Source organism: Eriocheir sinensis, chromosome 61 (assembly GCF_024679095.1).
Source record: "Eriocheir sinensis breed Jianghai 21 chromosome 61, ASM2467909v1, whole genome shotgun sequence".
Classification (NCBI taxonomy): domain Eukaryota; kingdom Metazoa; phylum Arthropoda; class Malacostraca; order Decapoda; family Varunidae; genus Eriocheir; species Eriocheir sinensis.
Window position 1 is genome coordinate 853,857 of NC_066569.1, and position 27,683 is coordinate 881,539.

Here is a 27,683-nt window from a genome sequence, read left to right on the forward strand (position 1 = left end):
CATAACCCACTTAGCCAGGGGGGTATACCTCTTTGGCCGACTCGGTAAGGAGTGGCTCTCCCGTCACGCTGGTCGCGGGTTCAATCCCAGGCAGCCGGCGAATACCCTGATCTTGATTAATTTCTCGTGTTATTTCGATACACGCAGAGGCCGTGTTGAGAAATAGGAAGGATGGAAAATAAGCTCGTCGGGGCATTACATATCTATGGCTAAATACGTAACTGGCATACAGTACCTACAATTTCGGATCACCAGGCACCACCTGGATGCAGTGGTTGTAGCAAAAAATACCCAAATATGGGAAATAAGGCATGCAAATGGCGGCGGCGGCGATAGTCTTGGTCCTGGTCTGGGTCTTGGGTTGAAAGTGATCTGGCCAACCCTGCTCTGCAGTGGGGTCCCTCCGGATCACCCGGATCCTCTAAAATGGGTGCAGGTTGCAGCGTCAGCTGATCGGTTCCACTAAATGGAACACGCCAGATCACGACCCAGAAACGGGTTACGCTAAATGGAAGACGCTATAGGTTGGCTGACCTGTGTATCAGCTAGCGGCGCACTGTTTAAAAATGGCTATGAGAGACTAGACCACCCTGCTTACTTATGCACAAAAACGGTTTCTAGTGAAGCAAATAAGAGACAGTCCGGTTGTGCACAGGAAACCATCCGACTACAATGCTGTTTTAGCATGAAATACAGCATGGGAAAGCCTAACCTAATGATGAGTCAGATACCCGTGAAATGTCAACACATTACGTTCTCCCACAAGGCACCCCAAGGCCCCCCCACTAACTTCTTTAAAATCGCTAGTGGCGTTTCTAGCAATTTGTGACGCATAGGCCTTTATATGGGGCTCAAAATGTATAGAATAATGACATTTAACCGATGAGAAGTGTGAAGTGCTGTGAGACGGAGAATAAAGTAAAATATACCCAATTCCCTGCTGCTGACCTACAAATGATTTGCCCGAGTGTGGCGTTAAACTAGAATTTTATTAGATCGACATTACTGATTTCCAGCTGTATAAATCTTTGAGTAGAAAGAAAAGAAAAGACTGTATGAAGTAGTCTGTATATCAAGGCCTGAATGCATCATTTCAATTATTATATATTACAAGTAGGCACGTGTATAAGTATACTCGATTATCATGTACGTATTACCAGTACATATTTCAGGCCTTGGAACTTTTTAGTGGAGTCATTCATCTCATACAAGAGCTTGATGATGAGCAAATTGAAGAAATTCGACGAATTAGATTACCCCACACAGTTTTACGGGATCGCAGTGACCCAAATGACGTACCTCACAGAAGAAGAATTCATCCAAAGGTAGTGATCTCATTCATCTTAATCATAATAAACTACATTACTATACTGTAGTTATAATCGACTTCTTACTTACTTCAATACACGCGCGACCACGCATGTTGTTTTAAAATCTTGTACTTGTTGTGATTACAGAGTTACTGATTGAAAAAGAGAAGTGAAATAATAACAGAAGTAAAATAATAGCATATTTATTGATTATTCATAAGTTTTTTTAACATAATGAATATATTTCTTACATTTCGTTACTCTTTCCGGTGGGTATGGTCGCCCCATGTTGTGTGATAGGTCAACACACGAATGTTTCAATAATGTGGGATCCTAGCCATACACAGAACGGCGTCAGATGCGCTTATGAAATCCATTTGTGAGTGTCTAGCTAAATAACAATGTGGTATCCAGGGTTTACACTGTTTAAGAAAACGGCCGCTCGCCCTCCCTTTATCTGCTGCCCCATTCTTCGGTTACCGTAATCTTTTTTAGCCCACTTGATAAAATATGTTCCTCTTCGTGGTCTCCATTCAAATGAAGAACGTATATATATATATATATATATATATATATATATATATATATATATATATATATATATATATATATATATATATATATATATATACCACAAGAAAGTCTTATGCACCAATTCAGGACGTAAATGTAATGTAAAATAGCCAAGTGTGTGTTAATGTCGGTACTGACACAAATTAGGGGGGTCGAGGGGGGCTGAGCTCCCCATTAGGTAGGTTGAAGAGAGAGGTCAATTAGGGGGGTTACCAACCTACCTAATTGGGTGCTCAGCCCCTCGACCTCCCTTAATTGTCAGTACCGACATGTTTATAGTCCGGCAAATATTAAGTGGCGGCTCTGACATAGACAGCCCGTCCTAGACCCTGTTGCCACGTCTCCAACTGACCTCGCACACCGCCACTCTCTGCTCTCTCTCTCTCTCTCTCTCTCTCTCTCTCTCTCTCTCTCTCTCTCTCTCTCTCTCTCTCTCTCTCTCTCTCTCTCTCTCTCTCTCTCTCTCTGTCTGTGTCTGTGTGTGTGTGTGTGTGTGTGCGAGAGAGAGAGAAAAGTGGGGGTGTACTCTCATTCGGGGAGTATGGTGCACGACAATGCATAATAATAATAATAATAATAATAATAATAATAATAATAATAATAATAATATTAATAATAAACCTCTTTAAAAAAATCGCACCAAGACTCTTTACCCCTTGGGTGGTGTGGAAATAAGGTCAAAGTGTAGTATTTTACTGTTCTTAGCGACCACTCCTTCCCCACTCCCTGGCCATCCCCAGCGGAACCTCACCATTCACCTGCATATGACTCACATCAGAATTTGCTTGACGGTCCTGGCATTCCATATATAGGTACAGTCTCCATATTTTATCATAATTATGCCATATGGGTGACATTGTATGACAGATGGCAGACACACACTAAAAATGGCAGAAATGCGATAATTAAAGCAGGCAGAGCAACTGGCAACTGCGGTGTGTTGGGTTGAGAGGAGCATGACTGACTTGAGCTGACAACGCCGCGGTGGCAACACTGCCAAGTGTTGTACAAATTTCTTTGTATTCACTCACAGATAGAGAACCAATCATAAAATCCATATTTGTTTTTATACTAGAGTGAGAGAGAAAGAGAGAGACACGGGGAGAGAGAGAGAGAGAAGGGTGTGAGAGGCACGGTACGCGAGGTCAGTTGGAGACATAGCACCAGTGTCTAGCGGGCTGTCTACGTCAGAGCCGCCACTTAAGATTTGCCGGACTATAGTTAGTAAATTTATTCGGCACGCGGTGTAGGGCGTGGAAATAACAGCGCCGAACACGACATGGAGGCGGCGTGCGTGGTCCAATTCGCGGGCCGGTGTTGCGAGAAATACCTCCTTGCAGAAATAAGTCACTCTGCTGTCCATCACGCATGCGCACTGTGGAAATACACAGCAGGAAAAAACTTAATTTGCCTCGTTTTGTTCTAGTTTGTCCACTTGTGATCTTTGTGAGCGGTGAGTGAAATGTAGAAACTGTAGGCAAGTTGAACATCTCTCTCCGCGAGTTATTTTGCGGCTGCAACTGCAGGCTGCGGCGTTTGTAATAAAAGCATTAAAAAGTCAATCATTTAATGATTTGCGACAGAAACAGTTAACAGATTATTTCAGAACACCCTGAAAACTACAAAAAAAAAAAAGTTTCGTCTGCCAGTGTTAGATTGGCGCACTAGTAATATTTTACCCATACACATAACAATACGCCCCCTCCCCGCAAGGCCCCATTGTCAGCCTGGCAGCCTCAGTGTCTCGCAGTCCATTGCCAACTGTGCCATGCGGTTTATATATATATATATATATATATATATATATATATATATATATATATATATATATATATATATATATATATATATATATATATATATATATATATATATATAAGGAGACAGCTCAAGGGCACAAAAAAGTAAACTAATAAAAAAAGCCCGCTACTCGCTCCTCACAAAAATAATCCAAAGAGGTGGCCGAAAGAGAGGTCAATTTCGGGAGGAGAGGTATCCAGATACCCTTCTCTTGAAAGTGTTCAAGTCGTAGGTAGAAGGAAATACAGAAGAAGGAAGATTGTTCCAGAGTTTACCAGCGTGAGGGATGAAAGAGTGAAGATGCTGGTTAACTCTTGCATAAGGGGTTTGGACAGTATAGGGATGAGCATGAGTAGAAAGTCGCGTGTAGCGGGGCCGCGGGAGGGGGGGAGGCATGCAGTTAGCAAGTTCAGAAGAGCAGTCAGCATGAAAATATCGATAGAAGATAGAAAGAAAGGCAACATGGCGGCGGAAATTAAGAGGTAGAAGACTATCAGTAAGAGGAGGAGAGCTGATGAGACGAAGAGCCTTAGACTCCACTCTGTCCAAGAGAGCTGTGTGAGTGGAGCCCCCCCTCACGTGAGATGCATACTCCATACGAGGGCGGACAATGCCCCTGTATATGGATAGCAACTGTGCGGGGGAAAAGAACTGGCGGAGACGATACAGAACGCCCAACCTCGAGGAAACTGATTTAGTGAGAGACGAGATGTAAAGTTTCTAGTTAAGATTTTAAGTTTAGGATTGAGCGAGGAACATAAGAACATAAGAACATAAGAACGCAGGAGTCTACAAGAGGCCGGTAGGCCTGTACAAGGCAGCTCCTTTGACCCTAAGCTCCCGTGTATCTAACCCCACCTAATATCGCTGTCCATGAATTTATCTAGTCTATTTTTGAATTTGACAATTGTATTGGCACTCACCACATGACTGCTAAGCCTATTCCACTCATCCACCACCCTGTTAGTAAACCAATTTTTGCCTATGTCCCTGTTGAATCTGAATTTATCCAGTTTAAACCCATTACTTCGTGTCCTACCCGGTTCTCTTACCAACAAAACCTTATGAATGTCTCCCTTATTAAAGCCCTTCATCCATTTATAAACCTCGATCATGTCTCCACGCACCCTTCGCCTTTCTAGAGAATGCAAGTTTAACTGCTTGAGTCTTTCCTCGTATGGCAAGTTTCTCAACCCCTGAATCATCTTAGTCATCCTCCTCTGCACCGATTCTAACATTTTGATATCCATTCTATAGTAAGGTGATCAGAACTGAACCGCATACTCAAGATGAGGTCTAACTAATGCTAAATATAGTTTGAGGAAGACTTCGGGGCTTCTGTTGCTTACGCTCCTTGAAATAAATCCCAGTACCCTATTAGCTCGATTTCTAGCTTGAATGCATTGTGCCCTTGGACGGAGATCAGAGCTCACTAAGACCCCTAAATCCCTCTCGCACCCAGACCTGCTTATGAGAGTGTCATTTAAGCAATAGTTATGTGAGGGGTTGTTCCTACCTACACTCAGAATACTGCACTTCCCTACATTGAACTCCATCTACCATTTATCCGCCCAGTCATACAAGCTGTTGAGTTCACCTTGGAGAATACTAGCGTCCTGATCCGACTCAATTACTCTACTGATCTTGGTATCATCTGCAAATTTACTAACATCACTACTAATTCCTGTATCTAAGTCATTGATTTAAATAATAAACAAAAGTGGACCTAATACCGAACCTTGTGGGACCCCACTCGTAACACATCCCCAGTCAGATCTTTTACCATTGATTTGCACTCTTTGCTTCCTATTGCTAAGCCACGCCTTGACCCAGTTCAAAACTTTACCCTCTACTCCGTGAGCCTGTAATTTAAGCAACAGTCGTTGGTGAGGAACTTTGTCAAACGCTTTACTAAAATCAAGATAGATTACATCATAATTTTCATCTCTGTCAACCGCCTCAAATACTTTATTGTAGAAGGACAAGAGATTGGTGAGGCATGACCTACCTTTTGTGAACCCATGCTGCGAGTCGTGAATTAAGCTATGTTTCTCTAAATGCTCCCGAATGTTCCTGGCTATTATGGACTCCAGCATCTTGCCTATAACCGATGTTAAGCTAATTGGGCGATAGTTTGAAGCAACTGACCTGTCCCCCTTTTTAAAAATCGGCGTCACATTAGCTACTTTCCATAGGCTCGGCACATAGCTAGTATTTACCGACATCTTAAAGATGTCGGTTAGTGGGTCACTGAGTACATCACCTAATTCCTTTAATACCCTCGGAAATATCCCGTCAGGACCAGGCGACTTGTTCTTCTTAAGCTTATCTATCTCATCCTGAACTACTTGCCTGGTAATGATTATAACCCTCAATTTATCGCCATTCCCGCCCTCGTACACCTGAACTCTTTCCGGTATAGTCGTTCGATCCTCCTGTGTGAATACTGAAAGGAAGTAGTCGTTCAACAATGTGCTCATATTTTCGGAATTTTCTACTAGCTCCCCTGTGTTTGTTTTCGGCGGTCCAATTTTCTCCCGTGTTTTTGTTCTATACATCTGAAAGAAGCCCTTAGGATTACTTTTCGCCTTATTTGCTACTTTGATCTCATAGTTCCTTTTTGCTATCCTGGTGTTTTTCTTAACTAATCTAGATAGTTCGACGTACCGGCCCCTGAGATGTGTTTCCCCATTCTTTATTTTCTGATAAATTCCCTTCTTTAACCCAATCTCGTGTTTTAGTCCACGAGTCATCCACTTAGGATCATTGTTTTCTTTTCTAAGTGTTCGCTGTGGTATATGCTGTCCTTGCCCCTCTACTATTACTCTAACTAAATTATTGTAAGACATTTCTACCTGGTTCTCCTGGCTCTCCAATCCGCAGTTCTGGCCCTCATGAATCCCTAGATTATCCCAGTTTACCCCTTCTAGATGTCTTCGAAGCCCCTCGTAATTTGCTCTTCTGAAATCTGGCACTAACACTGGGTTTGGTTCGCGGGTTACCGCCCAGTCTAAGCTAAAACAAACCGTTCTGTGGTCACTATTTCCTAACTCTCCGCCCACCTCCAACTCACGTAGCAAGTTCCCATTATTGGTTAAGACTAAGTCTAATATGTTATCTCCTCTGGTAGGCTCAGTAACTACCTGCTTAAGGAAATTATCTTGTATAACTTCAAGAAAGTCCTCGGCTTCCAGGTCACCCACTAGGTCTTCCCAGTCTATATTCCTATAATTAAAGTCCCCCATTACGCAGACATTTCTACTCATATACTCGCCCTGTCAATCTCCTGTAGTAATATACTCGTGTCCTGCCTGTTAAGGTTGGGTGGCCTGTACAGAACTCCTAGAGTTAGTTTTTCTTTCCCTTTGTAAACGTCCACCCAAACTGATTCTGAATCCATGTTAGTTTTGACTGAATTGTTAACTAAACATTTAAGTGAGTCTTTAACATATAGCGCAACTCCTTCTCCCTTTCTGCCCCTTCTGTCTTTGTGAAACATCTGATAACCCGTTATTTCAAATTCTGATCTAAAATTTCTATTAGCAGTGTCTATCCATGTCTCAGTGATCGCTATTATGTCAAAATTTTCTGAACAAGCTTCACCCCTTAGTAAGTCTATCTTGTTTCTGAGGCTCCTGCTGTTAGTATAGAAGATTCTTAGCCCGTCCTCTGTTACTCCGTGTTGAAGATGGTGACAGCTGAGAGTTGTTGAAGAATAGGGGATAGGTGTTTGGAAGATTGTGTCGAGTTGATAGGTGGAGAAATTTGGTTTTTGAGGCATTGAAGGACACAAGGTTCCTTTTATCCCAATCGGAAATGATAGTAAGGTCTGAGGTTATGCGTTCTGCAGCCTCCAGCCTGGAGTCATGTAATTCCTGTTGAGAGGGTCTTCTGTTGAAAAAAGTTGAATAATGCAGAGTGGAGTCACCAGCGTATGAGTGGATAGGACAGTTTGTTATGGAAAGAAGATCATTGATGAATAACAAGAAGAGAGTGGGTGATAGGACAGAGCCCTGTGGAACACCACTGGTAATAGGTTTATGAGAAGAACAGTGACCGTCTACCACCGCAGAGATGGAACGGCCGGAAAGGAAACTGGAGATAAAGGAACAGAGAATTACATAGAATTACATAGAAAATCAGACCACACAGACCCCATGGTCCAGACTTGGTGGTCTGTCCTTAAACCTAAGTGATTTTACATTAATCAGAAGACTCCAAAACGTTGCATTTCTACTCTCGTTGATATTAAGCACTACAACGTTGGTGAAGAAAAATTTGGTGCAGTCTGAATTTACTTGTCTATATCTGAGTTTTACGCCATTGTTCCTCGTGCGCAAAGTGTCATCGATCATAAACAATGTTGATCTGTCTACATTCGTGAAACCATTAAGTATTTTAAAACATTCGGAGGCGACGTTTCTCAAGAGAGAACATGTTAAGGGTAGAAAGCCTTTCTTCATAGGATTTGTTGCGCAAGGAAGGGATCATTTTCGTTGCCCGACGCTGAACACCTTCTAATTTAGCAATATCGTTTGCATGGTGGGGAGACCAAAACTGTACCGCATATTCTAAGTGGGGTCTGACTAAACTATTGTAGAGCGGGAGTATTACATCTTTATTCTTGAATAAAAAGTTTCTTTTAATGAAGCCCAACATTCTGTTCGCTTTATTTGCTGCATCGATGCATTGCTGTGAGAATTTGAGGTATGACGCGATTTTGACCCCCAAGTCCTTGACGCATTGAACGCTTTTGAGTTTAACGAAAAGCATTTCGTAATCGAACTTTTTATTCCTCGTTCCAACTTGAAGGACCTGGCACTTGTCTACGTTAAAGGGCATCTCCCATCTATCCGACCAAGCTGAAATTGTGTGCAAATCCTCTTGTATAGGATAGAACCCGAAAGAGGGCAGTTTAGAAAGCAAAGACTTGTGCCAGACTATCGAAGGCTTTCGATATGTCTAGTGCATCTGAGAAAGTTTCACCGAAACGGCTAAGAGAGGATGACCAAGAATCAGTTAAGAGAGCAAGAAGATCGCCAGTAGAACGCCCCTTGCGGAACCCATACTGGCGATCAGATAGAAGGTTAGAAGAGGAAAGGTGCTTTTGAATCTTCCGGTTAAGGATTGATTCAAAAGCATTAGATAGACAGAAAGTAAAGCTATAGGGCGGTAGTTTGAGGGATTGGAACGGTCACCCTTCTTAGGCACAGGCTGTACGGCGTACTTCCAGCAGGAAGGAAAGGTAGATGTTGATAGGCAGAGGCGAAAGAGTTTGACCAGGCAGGGTGTCAGCACGGAAGCACAGTTTTTAAGGACAATAGGAGGCACTCCATCAGGTCCATAAGCCTTCTGAGAGTTGAGGCCAGAGAGGGCATAGAAAACATCATTAGGAAGAATCTTAATAACAGGCATAAAGGAGTCGGAGGGGGGATGAGTAAGAGGAATATGCCCAGAATCGTCCAGAGTGGAGTTGTTACAGAAAGTTTGAGCGAAGATAGAAGAGACGGCAGTGCTGCCGTCTGGGTTAAGAAGAGGCGGGAAAGAGGAAGAAGTGAAATTGGAGGAGATATTTTTGGCTAAGTGCCAGAAGTCTTTGGAAGAATTAGAGAAAGCAAGGTGTTGACATTTGCTATGGATAAAGGAATTTTTGGTAAGTCGGAGAATAGATTTGGCACGATTCCGGGCGGAAATGTAAAGGTCATGGTTAGCGGGAGTTTGAAGGTTCTGGTACCTTTTGTGAGCTGCCTCTCTATCTTTGACAGCACGAGAACAAGCATGATTAAACCAAGGCTTTTTAGCATGGGGAGTAGAGAAAGTACGTGGAATGTATGCCTCCATTCCTGAGACAATAACCTCTGTGATGCGCTGGGCACACATAGAAGGGTCTCTATCCTGGAAGCAGTAATCATTCCACGGGAAATCGGAAAAGTACATCCTCAGGTCGTCCCACCGAGCTGAAGCAAAATGCCAGAAACATCGCCTCTTCGGTGGGTCCAGAGGGTGTATAGGGGCGATAGGACAGAATACAGAAATAAGGTTGTGATCGGTGGAGTCCAACGGAGAGAACAGTTTGACAGAGTAAGCAGAAGAGTTAGAGGTAACGAAGAGGTCTAGTATGTTGGCCCGGTCTCCAAGACGGTCGGGAATACGTGTAGGGTGCTGTACCAACTGCTCTAGGTCACTGAGAAGAGCAAAGTTGTAGGCTTGTTCACCAGGGTGGTCAGTGAAAGTTAATGAATGCCAAAGCTGGTGGTGAACATTGAAATATATATACATATATATATATATATATATATATATATATATATATATATATATATATATATATATATATATATATATATATATATATATATATATATATATATATATATATATATATATATATATATATATATATATATATATATATATATATATATATATATATATATATATATATATATATATATATATATATATATATATATATATATATATATATATATATATATATATATATATACACACACACACACACACACACACACACACACACACACACACACACACACACACATATATATATATATAAAAATATATATATATATATATATATATATAAATATAAATATATATATATATATATATATATATACACACACACTTTGCTTATTGCAGTCCGTCGCATCCGATGACGACTTTCATTTCTTCCTAGGATGATGCGATGAAAGATGAGGTGTTACTGTAGTTGGAGCTCCCGCCATCTGTGAGCGTTCGTGTGGCTCACCAGTCCAATCCTTGAGTTGCACACCTGCCCACAGGTTGGACATATCCACTGGGAGTTCGGTGCTACAGGGGCTTCTCTATTGACATGGCGCCGTTGTCTTTTTAGTGCACGTTGGGTTGTGCGATTCTGTTCCATGACAGCAACCCCTTGCTTGATCTTTGCCCTCCAGGTGGTGCGATTGTTTGCGAGAGTCTCCAGGTTGGAGGGCGTTATCATGCATTTCTTTAATGTCAATTTTATGTGATCCTTAAACCTCTTTTTGGGGCCACCAGGTCTTCGGTGGCTGTTTTGCAGTTGCCCATATAGTATTTTTCTTGGCAGTCGTTCCTCTGGCATGCGGATAACATGGCCAAGCCAGCGAAGCTGCCGTTTGGCAATCATGGCCTCGATGCTTACGCTTTTTGTACGTTCAAGGATCTGGGTGTGAGGCACTCGGTCTTTCCATGTGAGGCCTAGGATCTTTTGGAGACACGAGATGTGGAAACGCTCCAGTTGTGCTAGGTGACCTCGGTAGATGGTCCATGTCTCAGCACCGTACAGCAATGTAGAGATGCATACAGCTTCATATACCTGGATTTTGGTTGGTAGTGTCAAATGTTTGTTGTCAAAAACTTTGGACCTTAATGTGCCAAAGGAACGTGAAGCTTTACAAATTTTTTCGATAACATCGTTGTCAATCTTAATGGTGGGAGAAACGATGCTGCCAAGGTATTTAAAAAAAGGGACAGTCTGTAACTCAGCTCCATTGATAGTAAAAGATGGTATGTTTTGATCTTGATTTGACAGCTGGACTACAATTTCAGTTTTGCGTGTGTTTATTTGGAGTCCAAAAGCTTGATAGATAGAGGATAATGAGTCCAAAATGCGTTGCATAGAGTCAGCTGTGTGAGCTACAAGGGCAGCGTCATCTGCATACTGTAAGTCCACTACCTGTTGTGTGGTTGTTTTGGTGTGTGCTTGGAGTCTTCGAATGTTGAATAGACTCCCGTCCAGTCGGTATTCTATTTGGACCCCGTCTTCCTCTCTGAAAGTGGTCTGCAGGAGCTTCATTACTACGGATATGAAGAGGTTGAAGAGCACTGGGGCCAAGATGTCCCCCTGCTTTACCCCCATATCTACAGGAAAAGGTGTTGATTCCCTGCCACAAACTCTAACTTTCGCTTCCATGCCAGAGTGGAACAGTTGTATTATCTTAAGGAACTTCTCTGGTACTCCATATTTCAGGAGAATTTTCCAGAGAAGCTCCAGGGGCACTGTATCAAAAGCTTTGGTTAAATCCACAAAAACTATAAAAAGATCTTTGTTCTGTTCGATGCATTTTTCCTGGATTTGTCTCAGAGAGAACACCATGTCAATGGTTCCTCTCTCCTTTCTGAACCCACACTGGGACTCAGGCAGCACCCCCTCTGATATATGCATCACCAGGCGGGAGAGCATGATTCTGGCTAGTACTTTGCCGGCCACTGAGACTAGGAAAATTCCTCGGCTGTTGTTGCAGTCGTTCCTTTCTCCTTTGTTCTTATAAATGGGGATAATTGTGGCATCAACCCACGATTTAGGGATTTGGTCCTCTTCCCATAGGTTCTGAATAAACGCCAGTAAATGTAGCTTTAGTAATTAACCTCCTTGTTTTAGAATCTCCCCCCGAAATTTCGTCAGGGCCACAGCTTTTATTATCTTTCAGGCTTTTGATAGCGCTGATTAGTTCGTGCATTTGTGGAGGTCTGTTTAAGTTATGGATAATTGGAAGATTTGGTAGGCCATCAAGAAGTTCCTCATCATACGGGTTTTGATGATTTAATAGTACTTGGAAGTGTTCAGCCCAGCGACTTAGTATCTCTGTCTTTTCTTTGTATATAGTTGCCCCATCTGCTGACTGGACCGGGGAAAGGTGTTTTTCCTAGGCCCATAGATGGTTTCAGGGCATTATAAAACCTTGCATATTGTTATTATCAGCAAAGGCTTGAGTTTGTCGTGACTTTTCAACACACCATCTGTTCTCTATCTCACGTATATTGCGCTGGGCCTCAGCCATAAGGTCTTTACATCTGCACACACACACACACACACACACACACACACACACACACACATATATATATATATATATATATATATATATATATATATATATATATATATATATATATATATATATATGCATATACGTGTGTGTGTGTGTGTGTGTGTGTGTGTGTGTTTTACGTATACGCCTATAGCGCCTGTAGGCTTTTCTTGAAGGGCCTAGATGGTAGTCGTCCCCAGCCCCAGCGCAGGCAAGTGTTTATAGTGGCGCCATCTTCTCTTGGCTCATGCTGACCCCCGGAATTCGTTCTTGATTCACTTGGACGGTTTCCTCTGGAGTCCGGGTTGATGGGTGGTCTTTAGGACAGCATGTGGGTAGTTTTAAGCCACTCGGCGGTGACTGAAAAATCTGAGGTGGTAGCGTGGGGATTCGAATCCGCGTCGTCCATCACGCGGTGAACGTGGGCCCAGCACGCTACCACTCAGCCACCGCCTACCCAGTGTGTGTGTGTGTGTGTGTGTGTGTGTGTGTGTGTGTGTGTGTGTGTGTATATATAATGAACCTTCTATTCCAAGTATTTCTAAACATATTCTTACTCGCCGCAATCATCATCTATTAAACACTTCTTCTGTCCACTCTCTGACACCCGCTGTAACACCTTCACCATTGCTACCCAGTCTTTTCATACCCCTGCCCATTAATTGTGTGACTGCTTCAGTCCCTTAATCCTAAATGCTAAGTCACCCATCGAAATCAAAGAAAATGGAGCACACGAGATGCGTCTACACCTGTGGTCAGGTGAGGACCGGTGGGGTCACTGGGGTGATTTCAAAGGAAGCAGACTGAGGGGCTGCAGTTGACGTAACTGCGCAAAACAGGAGAATTCTGGTACGAGGTCGAGAAGACCTGGGTATATGCTGTTGATCTTGTCTCGGACGACCCCAGCCAGTTAGTGGCGCAGGCGAATTTTATTTTTAGTGGCTACTGTGGTGTATGAGTCTTCCTTGGCCCATGCTTCTCCCCGGTGCTCCACTTGAATGAAGTCGCTAAAGTAAGGGCTGACTGAAGGTCTGAGTACCTTTTGGGTTAAGAACATAAGAACATAAGAGCATAAGGATATAAGGAGTCTGCTAGAGGCCGGTAGGCCTGTACAAGGCAGCTCCTGTGAACCTAAGATCTTGTGAATCTAACCCCACCTTGTATCACTGTCCATGAATTTATCTAACTTAAATTTTAGAGTTGCAGTTGTATTGGCACTCACCACATTACTGCTCTGCCTGTTCCACTCATCTACCACTCTGTTAGTAAACCAATTTTTTCCTATGTCCCAGTTGAATCTGAATTTATCCAGTTTAAACCCGTTATTACGTGTCTTAACCGGTTCTCTTACCATCAGAACCTTATTGATATCCCCTTATTAAAGCCCTTCATCCATTTATAAATCTCTACCAAGTCACCTCGCACTCTTCGCCTTTCTAGAGAAAGCAAGTTTGATTGTTTAGTCTTTCCTTGTATGGCAAGTTGCTTAACCCCTGAATCATCTTAGTCATTCTTCTCTGTACCGATTCTAACAATTTGATATCCATCCTATAGTAAGGTGACCAGAATTGAACCGCATAATCAAGGTGAGGTCTAACTAATGCTAAATATAGTTTGAGGAAGACCGGCGCTTCTGTAGCTTACGCTCCTTGAAATGAATCCCAGTTCCCTGTTTGCTCGATTTCTAGCTTGAATCCAATGTGCCCTCGGACGGAGATCAGAGCTCACTAACACCCCTAAATCCCTCTCGCACCCAGACCTGCTTATGGAAATGTCATTTAAGCAATAGTTATGTGAGGGGTTGTTTCTACCAACACTTAGAATATTGCACTTCCCTTCATTGAATTCCATCTGCCATTTATCAGCCCTGTCATACAATCTGTTTAGTTAATCCTGGAGAATACTAGCGTCCTGATCCGACTCAATTACTCTACCAATCTTAGTATCATCAGTAAACTTACTGATATCACTACTAATACCTGTATCAAAGTCAATGATATAAATTATGAACAACAGTGGACCTAATACCGAACCTTGTGGGACCCCACTCGTAACAGCCCCAATCAGATCCTTTACCATTGATTTGCACCCGTTGCTTCCTATTGCTAAGCCACGCCCTGATCCAGTTCAAAACTTTACCCTCTACTCCGTGAGCCTGTAATTTAAGCAACAGTCGTTGGTGAGGAACTTTGTCAAACGCTTTACTAAAATCAAAATAAATTACATCGTAGTTTTCATCTCTGTCTACCCCCTCAAATACTTTATTGTAGAAGGACAAGAGATTGGTGAGGCATGACCTACTTTTTGTGAACCCATACTGCGAGTCGTGAATAAGCTATATTTCTCTAGATGCTCCAGAATGTTCCTGGTTATTAGCGACTCCAGTATCTTGCCTATAACCGATGTTAAGCTAATTGGGCGATGATTGGAAGCAGCTGACCTGTCCCCCTTTTTGGAAATCGGCGTCACATTAGCTACTTTCCATAGGCTGGGCACATAACCAGTACTATTTACCGACATCTTTATGTCGGTTAGTGGGTCACTGAGTATCTCCTAGCATTCCTTTAATATCCACGGAAATATCTCGTCAAGACCTGGCGACTTATTTTTCTTTAGCTTATCTATCTCATCCTTGACTATCTGCCTTATGATGATTATATCCCTCAATTTGTCGACATCCCCGCCCTCGTACACCTGAACCCTTTCCGGAATAGTCGTTCGATCCTCTTGTGTGAATACTGAAAGGAAGTAATCGTTCAACAATGTGCTCATATTTTCGTAATTATCCACTAGCTCGCCTGTCTTTGCTTTCAGCGGTCAAATTTTCTCCCTTGTTTTTGTTCTGTACATCTGAAAGAAGCCCTTAGGACCCCTTTTCCCCAAAGTGGGGTCGCCAAGCGCTTTTCCAGGGGTCGCCAAGACCTCAAAATATCTAACATGGTGTTTTTATGTTATAATAACACACAAAAAACTAAACTAGTGGGGTCGCAGTCATGTCTAGAGGTGCATGATTGGGGTCGCATGAAAAAAAGGTTGGGAACCACTGCCTTAGGATTACTTTTCGCCTCTTTTGCTATTTTAATCTCATAGTTCCTTTTTGCTACCCTAGTGTTTTTTCCGCACTAATCTAGATAGTTCGACATACCTGCCCCTGAGATGTGTTTCACCATTCTTTATTTTCTTTTAAACTTCCTTCTTTAAACCTATCTCGTGCTTTAGCCCACTTAGGGTCATTGTTTTCTTTTCTAAGTGTTCGCTGGGGTATATGCTGACCCTGCCCCTTTACTATTACTCTAACTAAATTATCGTAGCTTATTTCTTCCTGGTCCCACAGTTCTGGGCCTCATGAATCCCTAAATCTCCCCAATTTACCTCTTCAAGGTGTTTCTAAGCCCCGCGTAATTTGCTCTTCTAAAATCTGGCACCAACACTGGGTTTGGTTCTCGGGTCACCGCCCAATCTAAACTAAAACGAACCCTTCTGTGGTCACTATTTCCTAACTCTCAAACTCATGTATCGAGTTTTCATTATTAGTTAGGACTAAGTCTAAAATGTTATCTCCTGCTTAAGGAAATTATCCTGTATAACTTTAAGAAAATCCTCGGCTTCCGGATCACCCACTAGGTCTTCCCAGTCTATATTCCTATAATATAATTAAAGTCCCCCATTACACAGACAGTTCTACTCCTGCTCGCCCTGTCAATTTCTTGTAGTAATATAGGACTAGTGTCCTGCCTGTTTAGGTTGGGTGGCCTGTACAGAGCCCTTAGAGTTAGTTTTTCTTTCCCTTTGTGAACGTCCACCCAAACTGATTCTGAAGCGAAGTTTTGACTGAATTGTTAACAAAACATTTAATTGAGTCTTCAACATATAGCGCTACTCCACCTCCCTTTTTCCCTTTCTATCTTTGTGAAACATCTGATAACCCGTTATTTCAAATTCCGACCCAAAATTTCTATTGGCAGTGTCTATCCATGCCTCAATGCTCGCTTCTAGGTCAAAATTTTATACACAAGCTTCCCCTCTCAGTAAGTCTATCTTATTTTTGAGGCTCCTGCTATTAGTATAGAAGATCCTTAGCCCGCCCTCTGTTACTCCCCTATAATTACTACAAAGCTGCCTGGTTATATTTTTAGTTATATGCCCTCTCCCATTACTCCTCCCCCCTTCATCTATACTAAAAAATCCCTCAGGGTACCAAATGCTCGCTCAAGGGAGTCTGAGAGAGCCTTAACACCCTTGAACGTCAAGTTCTAACCCGTCCCGGGCTTAGAGGGCGTCGTTTCCAAAGAAGAGGTCCCAGTTGTCAACGAACAGCCATCCCTTGCGCTCGCAGTAAGCTGCTAGTCTGCTGTTCACTGCTATCGCCCTGGACAGCCATTCATCGCCAACGCCCCTCCTCGGCAGGACGCCACACACTACCGGCGACCCACCAGCGTCCCGTATCCTACCTAACAATTCCCTAAAACGCCGGAGAAGGCCCTCGCTTGGCACACGGGAAACATCGTTTCCGCCACAGCTGAGAAAGACAATAGGGTTCGATCCCTCGCCTGCCATACACGCCTCAATCCTGTCTGATATATGCCCCACTTCAGCCCCTGGGAAATACACCCTCGTCCTGTTCTCATCCTTGGAGCAAAAATTCCTGTCAACATAACGCACCTGACTATCACCAACCACGAGCATTCGACGGCTAGGAGAGGGAACAGAAAGAGGGTTGGGTGTTGGGGGAAAGGGAGAGCGGGAGAGGTGGGGAGGGACCTGCTGTGTAGAACGAGGAGAAATTTTGAAAGCTGTGGTGGGTGGAGAGGAGGAGAAAGAAGAAGAGGAAGAGGAAGAGGAGGAGGAGAAGGAATACATAGGAAGAACAGACAAGAAGACCTGTAAGTCTATAGCGAGGGTGTCTGTTTATTACCGCTCCTACTAGTAATCTACGTGTGGTAGGACAGGATAGAATAGATGAAGGCTCCTCCCCACCCACTTCTCCCTCCGGCAACGTGCCGGCAGGAAAAAGCTAGAAGAGAACACCATGCGCCTTTAAGGAAGAAAGGGACATGGAAATTTTACAGTGAAGAGAGAAATAAGAGGAAATTACTACCCTTAACTTACGCTACTGGTAACCTACGCTGTGAGGGAAATCGTTAACAAAGTCTTCAGGTTGTAGTCGTACAGTTGTACTGCACCGCGCGCGGCACGTGACGCGTGACGCGTCAGTCATCTGTGAACTTTCAGAGTGGGTGGGTGCATGTCCATGAGCTCCACTACATCATACTTTTTCTGGCTCCTTATTCACCATATATTTTTCATTTCTACAGTCATCATGGGCAATAGAAAAAAACAAAAGAAACTTCAAACAGACGAGGAAGCAGCATCTGAGGGGGCTGAAGAGGAACATCACTTTTCCGCTGCCGTCATCACCAACCCCGCCGCCACCACCTCCTCCTCCTCCTCCTCGCCCCACTGACATTACACCACCTGCAGCTACCTCCACATCTTCTTCAAGTGCTTCGTTCATCTCGGCTTCAGCAAGAAAGTTGGAATTCAGTGCTGAGATTGAACAGAATTTAGTGGAAAATGAAAGTGAATTTATGATGGTGGAAAGGAACAGTTTTTTGCAGTGGGTAAAGTCTTTGCTCAATTTGAAACTTGGGGGAAGGAAGACATGTTCACTTACTGCTGCCACTGTAAAGAAATTGCGAAACTGCTTCACTCAAGCCATCAAGAAAAACAGTGGAGACATGGAAGGATGAAGAGGGCTAAATATGCTACACTACGGCACTGTGCAAGCACTGATGAGCATCCACAGCACAGCACTTGTCCATCAGCGGAAGACTTTTGGTGTTTTGTGCAAAGGGCAATAGCTAATGACCAGCCCATACCTTCGCACAAAGACCACATTCACACTCCACTACGTCCCTATGCTGTGGCAAAGATTATTCCTATTTACCAGCGAATCGTGACCCCTCCGTTATTAGCAAGTTGCGAAGGAGACACTCAAAATACCAATGAAAGCCTGCATAGCGTCATTTGGAGCGAATTGCCCAAGACTAAATTCTTTGGACTGAAAAGAATGCTGTACGGTGTGCATCGTGGTGTAGCCAAGTTCAACCTTGGGCACGCAGCAGTGAGGTGGAAGGACTTGGTAAGGTTGCAGCAAAGGTGGCAAAAGAAAAATACATTGTTAGAGTAAAGAATGCAAAGAGGAAGATGGAATGTAAAGAAAAAAGGAAGAAGAAAAAGATCAAGAATATACAGGAAAAAGAGAGAAAGAAGAAAGCAAAAGGGACATCATACGAAGCCGGAGGTGCTGCACTTCCTGCATAGCCTAACATCATAAGGATGGCGAGGGGCATCTCATGAGGGAAGAGAAGGCACCCACTGCTGGCTAGAATAAACCTCTTTCCAATGATTTAGGCACTCTGAGGACCCCTAGCAGTGAGGTTTGATATAAACAAACCGGCAAAGGTGCAAAAGCAGAATTTTCTGATGGTGCCGTCTGTGCACCTAATTGGTTATAAAAGATCGCAGGGTGCGGTTAAGACAGGCATAAACAAATTCGGTTAACTGGGTCTGTCCATTGCCATTAGCTAGCCAAGGCCAAATGCATGACATGTAAGCATCCTGAGCCATTGCAGCAAAATCTCCATGACTGGACAAAGTGATGGGCTAAACAAGAATCTCCAATCAATTGCAGTTCATGATCCCATGAAGTATGATCAGAGGATCATGAACTGCAGTTGACTGGAGCTTTTCCTTTATGGTCCTTTAATTTGTTCAGTCACGATGCTTTTGCTACATGGTGCTGGATGAGTCTCCAGGGTATACGTAGTAGTTAGCACACCTAGCTATGAATCCATGGGCCTGGGTTTGAATCCCAGCCCAGGCAGTCAGAGCGCAGCCCACCCAGCAGTTCATTGTGCCTTTCGAACTGGTCAAAAAATAGGTACCTGGGGAAACCCAGCAAAGGTATACTGTGGTAACCGAATGTCACACTGGTCCTGTGTCCAGAGGCACTAGGTTATTAACTTATTATCCACCAGACTCAAGGGCCGATGTGATGGAGATCAGCACCAAGGCCATGTGCAGCTTTAGCTATTGCTCCTTATTGAATGAAGGTTAAGAAAAGTAATGGGTAACATGACTGACTAGGAGAAATTTCCTCCACCCTATCCTAGCAGCACCAGAGCAGCCATGGGAGTGCAGTGTTGCCATAAGATTTTAAACTTGTGTTGTTTAATTTTCATTAAGAAATTAGCAATCTGCCCCTCACTCCTCTCCTTGAGACCATATTCTCTCCATTTCACTCAGGACACTGAACAAGAGCGCCTTCATACGAGTGGAGGTTAATGTTTTCTATGTATAGTAGTCATTAATCATTATATAAATAATAACTGAAAGCACTGTTTTGATCATTGTATAACAAAGAAAGAGGAATAGTTTGAGCTCAGAATAAATTAGATATAAAGCAATGTCACAATTTTGGTGACTTTAATTTCGGCAACACTTTTTACAGTACCAATTAATCCCCAAAATGGACCTAGTACTATATATTATTTCTAATTCTTTCTTTCCCTTGGATGATTTAGTCCAGTCAAAAAGTTCCATAACTCAAGTAATTCTGCAGGTTATAGTTTTCAACAAGTCTAATCTGTTTTGTCTCTGATCTCTGGCATTGCTGGGAGACATGGCCTTGAAATTTTCTTGAAGTTTTGAAATTTACAGTATGTTTTCGTGGTATACATCCTGCCAAATTAGTTGCAGTGATACATGACATGTTGGGATCATTTTTTTTTTTCCAAACACCTTTTACTGGTACTCAACAACAATTACCTTTCCTCTTATTTTTTTTCTTTCTTCCGCCCATGATGGAATATCACATCCAAGGTTAAGGAACCATTCTGAAAGAGAGACATAATAATTAACAGATTACAATTCTAAAACTTCTGAAATGTTACATTTTTCATATAGATCCACTTCTTAACAGGATCCATTCAGCAAATTTGTGCCTTACTACATAGTTTTAATATAAATTTTATTATGGACATAGTACCATCAAGCAGAAATAAGGGGTTCGTGCGATTCCAACGGACTAACACAAGCACAGGTCTCAACAATGAACATTACTAACTGTTTGTAAGGTGAGGTTTCTGGGTTTCATAAAACAAAAGAAAAATGCAGGTGATGGTGAGTGGCAAGTTTGTAGGAGAGCACCAGTATGCTGTGATGGTGGACGTGAGGACTAGTAGTACAGTAAAGCCTCAATGAGTCAGAAGTACTGCATGCAAGTTGGCATAAATAAATATTGATTCTATTTTCATTTTGTATTTTCATCAACTGCCAGGAAAAAAAATCACTCATGTCAGCAAAGTGCCATCTATTGGAGGTTCAAAATGAGCAGGGCAGGATGCCGTTACGACATATAAAAGGAATTAATTGGCCCCTTTCAAATGCACCTAACTTTTGCCTAAATGTAACTTTAAGAAGAGTAATCCTGAGAAAGAGGAAGTGAGTTAGCCATGGATTATATTCTGGCATAGGAAAGGGCTCTGAGGATGGTTGGAAATATGTGGATAGATGAAGGGGTCTCTATAAACGTAATGAGTAACCACAACAAGATGATAATGAATTACGTATACCAGGGACAGAAAGAGAAGGGAGGAAATAGGAATAAAGGTTACTGTTGGAATATGAGGGAAGACTGGGAGACTTTTAGATATGATATAGAATGCATGGAATGGTGTATGGATGGTGGAGTAGACGAAATGATTTGCAAGGTGTGGAAGGTTGAAAATAAGGTGGCCAAGAGAAGAATAGGAAAAGTAAGCCAAGTAAGGGTAGGAAACAATGTAAAAGTGGGAGAGGTGGAATGAGAAGATTGAAAATGCTTGGAAAGAGAGAAAGGAACTCAAAAACACAAGTAGGAGACTATGGGAAAAAAATGAATGGTGAAGGAAGGGAACAGTATAGGAGTAAGTAGAGGGAGCTTAATCGACTAATTAGGACAAGGACAGAGATGGAGAGAGATATTAGAGGATCTTAGGGAGAAGGGAGGGGAAGGGGGAAAGGGACTGGTATGCCTTGCTGACAGAGGAAAACAGGGAGCAGGCCAAAATAGAAGAAATATAAGTGGTGTAGTAGTTAGCACACCTAGCTATGAATCTGCAGGCCAGAGTTCAAATCCCGGCCCAGGCAATTAGCATGCAGCTCACCCGGCTGTTTATCCGATCTTTCAAGCTGGTCAGTGAATGTGTTCGTAGAGAAACCTGGGGAAGGTAAAAAGTGGTAACCCACATGTTACACCTGCCCTGTGTCTCAGGGTAATTTGTCCTCACCCACCACAGGACCAAGGGCCAATGTAAGAGAGATGAGCACTAAGGCCACACAAAGCTATAGCATATACCCCCAATTTTACATTACCTAATAGGATAGTGAAAGGAACAGAAGGAATAAAATTGAAATTACAAAATTCTGGGAGGAGGTCAGGGGGATGACTGAACCATCTGAGCTGGGGGACAGGTGATGATGATCACCCATCAAAATGGGGTCAGATTCACCGAGCCACTTACAAGACCTGTCACTGATAAGTCTTCTCGTAAATCTGTCCATTACAAACACTCCTTCTGTGTGTGTGTGTGTGTGTGTGTGTGTGTGTGTGTGTGTGTGTATATATATATATATATATATATATATATATATATATATATATATATATATATATATATATATATATATATATATATATATATATATATATATTTACGGTATATAAAGCAGAAAAGCCAGTCAAGGAAAATAAAAGGAATAAAGCCTGCAAAAACAATATTCCCCAAAACTGCAAAGAAGATCCAAACTGATTGATAGAAAAAGATGAAAGAGGTGTCTTGATAATCTCCTATTCAGAGTGTTTGTCATAGGAAGGAAAAAATACAATTGAAGGAAGCTAAAAAATTTCAGTCATTGCCAAAGATTACCCACATGCTATCCTGCCTTGTACAGGCCTACCAGCCTCTTGCAGACTCCTTGCGTTCTTATGTTATCAACTTAGACTCTAGATTCTCTCTAAAGAGAAAAGTAACTAGGTACCACTATAAAACACTTGCCTGTGTCACAATGGACTGAGGCTGACCACCACGTCCCACCAAGAAACCCTACTGGTGCCATAGGCAGAAATGTAAAAGAAAAAGGATAACAGAAAGAGATGCAACATTCCAGTGGAATTTAGAAGACAGTTAGTAAGAGGAAGAGAGCTGATGAGACAAAAAACCTTTGACTCTGTCAAAAAGAGCTGTGTATGGATCCCCAATATGTACTCTATACAGGGGCAGACAAGACCCTTCTATATAGTTAGCATCTGGAAGGAAGAAAAGAATTGCTGGAGATTATACAAGAGTTGAGAAATGAGGTTTTCAGTTGAGATTTTGAGTTAATGATAGATTAAGAATATGTATTAAAGAAGGGGCCTGCTGAGTGTTATCAAGAAAAGAATATAGATATCTGGAAGCTTGTGTCGAGTTGTCGGGTAGAGAAATCGAGTTTTTATGGCATTAAAGGACACCAAGTTCCTTCTGCCACATTCAGAAATATATACCTAATAGTAGGATTATAGGCTACGTATTTTGTAAGATCTAGACTTGATTTGTGTAATATCTGCTGAGAAGGTCTTAATGTAAATTCATACCTGTCAAGTCTTACGATTTTTGCGTAAGTCTTACGTAATTTTGATTTTCAAGTCTTACGGCACAAGTTGAAAATCTTACGTTTTTTCTCCGCTTGCAATGTTTTTTTTTAATATGTTTGTTTTAAACAATTTGAAATATATCATACGCGCCATATTTAAATTCATGTGAGCGCGCTGAATAACAGTTACTGCTACGGTTAGTGTGTGTGTGTGTGTGTGGGGGGGGAGCAGGAGGTACCTCGTGCACCCTGCTTGAGTCCGTCGGAAACAAATAAATATTGAATGACAAAAAAATATGGTTTTCTTATGGTTTAATTACCGTTTTATACACAAACTTATGGTCTCTAACACAAAATCTTATGGCAAGACACCACAGTAGCTTGACATGTATGTAAATTATGTGTAGTAGTTATTTGCATAAGGTGAATAGAACAGTTTGTTTGGTTAATGAATAATAATAGTGGAAGATATAACAGAACCAGGCATAACACCACTGTTCATAGGCATGTGCTTACAGATCTGAGAAACATATCAGCCAGAGAGGAAACTGGAGATAAAAGTACAGAGGGGGATAGAATCCATAGGAGGGTAGTTCAGAAAGCAAAGATTTGACATAAAAATTTTCACTGAAACAACTGAGATCAGTAGGTAATCAATTAGGAATGTAAGACCACAAGTAGAACAGTGACCATCTACTATAGCAGCAACAGATTGGGCAGGAAAGAAACAAATCAAAAGAAAAGGAATATAACCAGTAAGAAGGTAACTTGGAAAGAAATTCTACATCAGGCTGATCAAAACTTTCAAGATACCCTAAAACAATCTCCAATATGGTTAATATGGAAATAATGATGACCATCTCACACGAGGTTAATACTCGGCATCATGTAGTGCAGTAACTAATAGCGGACAATTTACAGTTTCACCCAACTAACGATTTTCTCACGTGGTTCATGTTTTTCTGGTGATAAATGTAGTGAATTGCACGATTTTGTACCTCATTTCCGTCGCATTGGCCCTGGAGCCTGTGGTGGATGGGAGGGAGCCAATTACCCCGGGTCACAGGGACAGTGTGACATCCGGGTTTCCACAGTTTACCTTTCCCAGGTTTCCCCAGGTACCCATTCATCAACCAGCCCGAAAGGGAGGATGAACAGCTTGGTGAGCTGCACGCCGACTGCCCGGGCCGGGATTCGAACCCGTGCCCGAGTAGTAGTAGCCAGGTATGCTGACCACTAGACCACTATAGCACATTGTATTTTAACAGCACAGGGTTTGGGGGGGGGGGGGGGGTCAGGTCAAGTTGGGTTGGGTTAGATCTAGTTCGGTTAGGTGAGATTAGCGTCTTCTTGGGGGTTTTATGGGGCTAGTTAGGCTGTGGGACCACGGCCTCCAGAGGCTATAAATAGGTTAGGGTCGAATAATTATAGTTGAGATAAATACAAGTGATACGCTTCGCGCTGCGCCCTTGTTGTCAGTGGTGGCGGAGAAGGCCACCTTCATCTCCATATGCCCCTACCTCTTACAGATCTGAGACTACTATGTTATGAGAGGTGCTTGAGTGTATAATAATTCAGATACTTCCTCTCTGTCATGTCTAGTCGTCCAGTATTGATAGCACCAGTTTGTTTACAATTCCTTGGTTTGGTCACTATTATCTCTTATAATTTAGAAATTCTTGCATGGTCTACTAGCCATTTTGTATAAAATTATAATATACAATTGGTTTACTTGCAGCCTACTTCTTTCAGCTCGTTCCGTACGGAGATAAAAGATGGAAACGATCTGAATCACACCAGCATCGTGACTGAACACGTACTTCACCGGCCACTGACACAAAAGTACCTAACAGTACAACCCCGCACCATATAAACAGGAGGAGGAGTCGATGGCTCATGCTGCCGACAACAAATGGAGTAGCACACCACGTAAACAATCCACTATCGGCATAACGCTTACCGTAAGAAATATAATGTATAGAGGCCGCAGTACTTCAAGGGCAGACAGAGGAGGGCCAAGGGGTGCGGTGTGGAGGGATGGGAGCGGGACACTAGGTAGAGTTTGACTGTTTGAGGCAAGTCACCTGCTGCTGTATCGTCACTCCTGCAGCTACACACTGTCTCTCTCCCTTAATGCATACCATGAAGATAAAGATGATAAAAAAACTAATCTGGGCTCAAGTGTGTGCTGTTCACGTGTTCACTCGTTGCCAGCCGAGGATGATTCTACGTGTTACTAACAGTGCACGGAAACTAAAGAAGGAAACATGACTAAATAAAGGCCTTTATTTTTTTTTAGCACTTGTCCCCTACCACTGTATCTTTTTAGTTTCCTGGTGCTACTTCCACATGTATCCTTAGTTGTATAATCACACTCTGTACTGCCTGGGGGTTGGGATGGCATGCCCCTCCCTTCTCCTTTGTTGTTTACTTGCAACAATAAAATATCAATCAATCAATCAGTTTTGTCTCCACTACCATCTAATACCTGTCAGGAGAGGGGGCAGTTATTCGTGGAAGGTTTATTTATATTTATTCAAGGGCAACAGTTATACTATAATAGCATCACCGAGTTCACGCACCGGGCACCTTCAGTCCGTGTTAGCTCCGCCCATTTTCTGTCTGTCTGTCTGTCACTGCCGGTTACGATCTTAGTCCAGTCATAATTATTAACATTTTTAGCGGAATAAAAAGTAGTTTAAATTTAGCACAGGTAATCCTGAAGGGAATTCACGCAAAGATCAAAAGAGTTCCCCACCAAAACACCTAAGCATGCAGATGCAGAAATTCTTTCTAAATTACATTGAGACGGTTCAAAATGATAACCTTTTTAATTGAAAGAGGGCCTATATGTCCTGTTGCCCAGAGGCGTCACCCGGGGCGCCTTCGCAGGGACACTTCATGCACTACTGACTGTCACTGTATATCAAGCTGGCAGACAAAGAAACTATTATAGTCTCCTTGGTGGTAAGCACTGCAGGTCACAGGTTTGGTGTCATCTGTCATCCACGTATCCTTAGACATCCCATCCGATGTATACGCATGCGCGGGCTTTGTTTACAAACAGAGGGTGGATGAATTGCGACACGGTGTGGTGTCATGAGACATCCCAAGATCGTGAGACATCCCATCCTGAATACATACATGAATTTCGACACGGTACCGTGTCTTTTGTCGACTGTTTGTTGGGATCTGTCCCACCCAAGTTTTTTTAATATTATTATGAAAGCAAATGATGACGTCTGTATGTATATAACTAGGATATCAACAATCACTCCTCTTCTTGTGACCTGCTCCGCTTTGCATCGCTTTTTAGGACCTCCTCGGTACTTTTTTACACTTAGATGCTTCACTTCGTTACTCTGTGATAATAAAGACTGGGTTCCGCGATGCGAAATTAAGGATGGGATGTCTTAGGATACCGGATGACAGATATGACACCACAACGGTACCGCGTCTTTTGTCGACTGCCTATCGTGATACGTCCCACCTAAATTTATTTTTTATCTTTTTAAAAGTAAATGATGACATATGTTTTGAATTTGAAAACTGCTTGAAATATGAAAGTTTCTTTCTGCACCTCTTGTATGTCAGCAAATGTGATAAATGATATCCTACACCCCTTGTATGTCGGTAAATGTGATAAATGAGGCAACCTACACCCCTTGTATGTCGGTAAATGTGATAAATTAATATATATAATGAGGTAACCTACACCCTTTGTATGTCGGTAAATGTGATAAATGAGTTAACCTACACCCCTTGTATGTCGGTAAATGTGATAAATGAGGTATCCTACACCCCTTGTATGTCGGTAAATGTGATAAATGAGTTAACCTACACCCCTTGTATGTCGGTAAATGTGATAAATGAGTTAACCTACACCCCTTGTATGTCGGTAAATGTGATAAATGAGGTAACCTACACCCCTTGTATGTCGGTAAATGTGATAAATGAGGTAACCTACACCCCTTGTATGTTGGTAAATGTGATAAATGAGGTAGCCTACACCCCTTGTATGTCGGTAAATGTGATAAATGAGGTAACCTACACCCCTTGTATGTCGGTAAATGTGATAAATGAGGTAACCTACACACCTTGTATGTCGGTAAATGTGATAAATGAGTTAACCTGCACCCCTTGTATGTTGGTAAATGTGATAAATGAGGTAACCTACACCCCTTGTATGTCGGTAAATGTGATAAATGAGTTAACCTGCACCCCTTGTATGTCGGTAAATGTGATAAATGAGTTAACCTACACCCCTTGTTTGTCAATAAATGTGATAATTGAAATAACCTGCACCCCTTGTATGTCAGTAAATGTGATAAACGAAATATCCTCCACCCTTTGTATGTCAATAAATGCGATAAATGAAATAACCTGCACCCCTTGTATGTCGATAAATGTGATAAATGAGATAACCTGCACCCCTTGTATGTCAGTAAATGTGATAAATGAGATAACCTACACTCTTCTGATTGAT

The 27,683-nt window shown here is 42.3% G+C and overlaps 1 long non-coding RNA gene across 1 annotated transcript; it reads right to left on the reverse strand.

Moving 5' to 3' along the window:
• Positions 1 to 19,059: 19,059 nt before the first annotated feature.
• On the reverse strand, positions 19,060 to 25,644 carry LOC126986064 (uncharacterized). Its single transcript, XR_007739257.1, has 3 exons — positions 25,158 to 25,644; positions 21,668 to 21,783; positions 19,060 to 20,418 (listed from the first exon to the last, which is right to left on the reverse strand). It is a non-coding gene; the product is annotated as an uncharacterized LOC126986064 (long non-coding RNA).
• Positions 25,645 to 27,683: the final 2,039 nt, after the last annotated feature.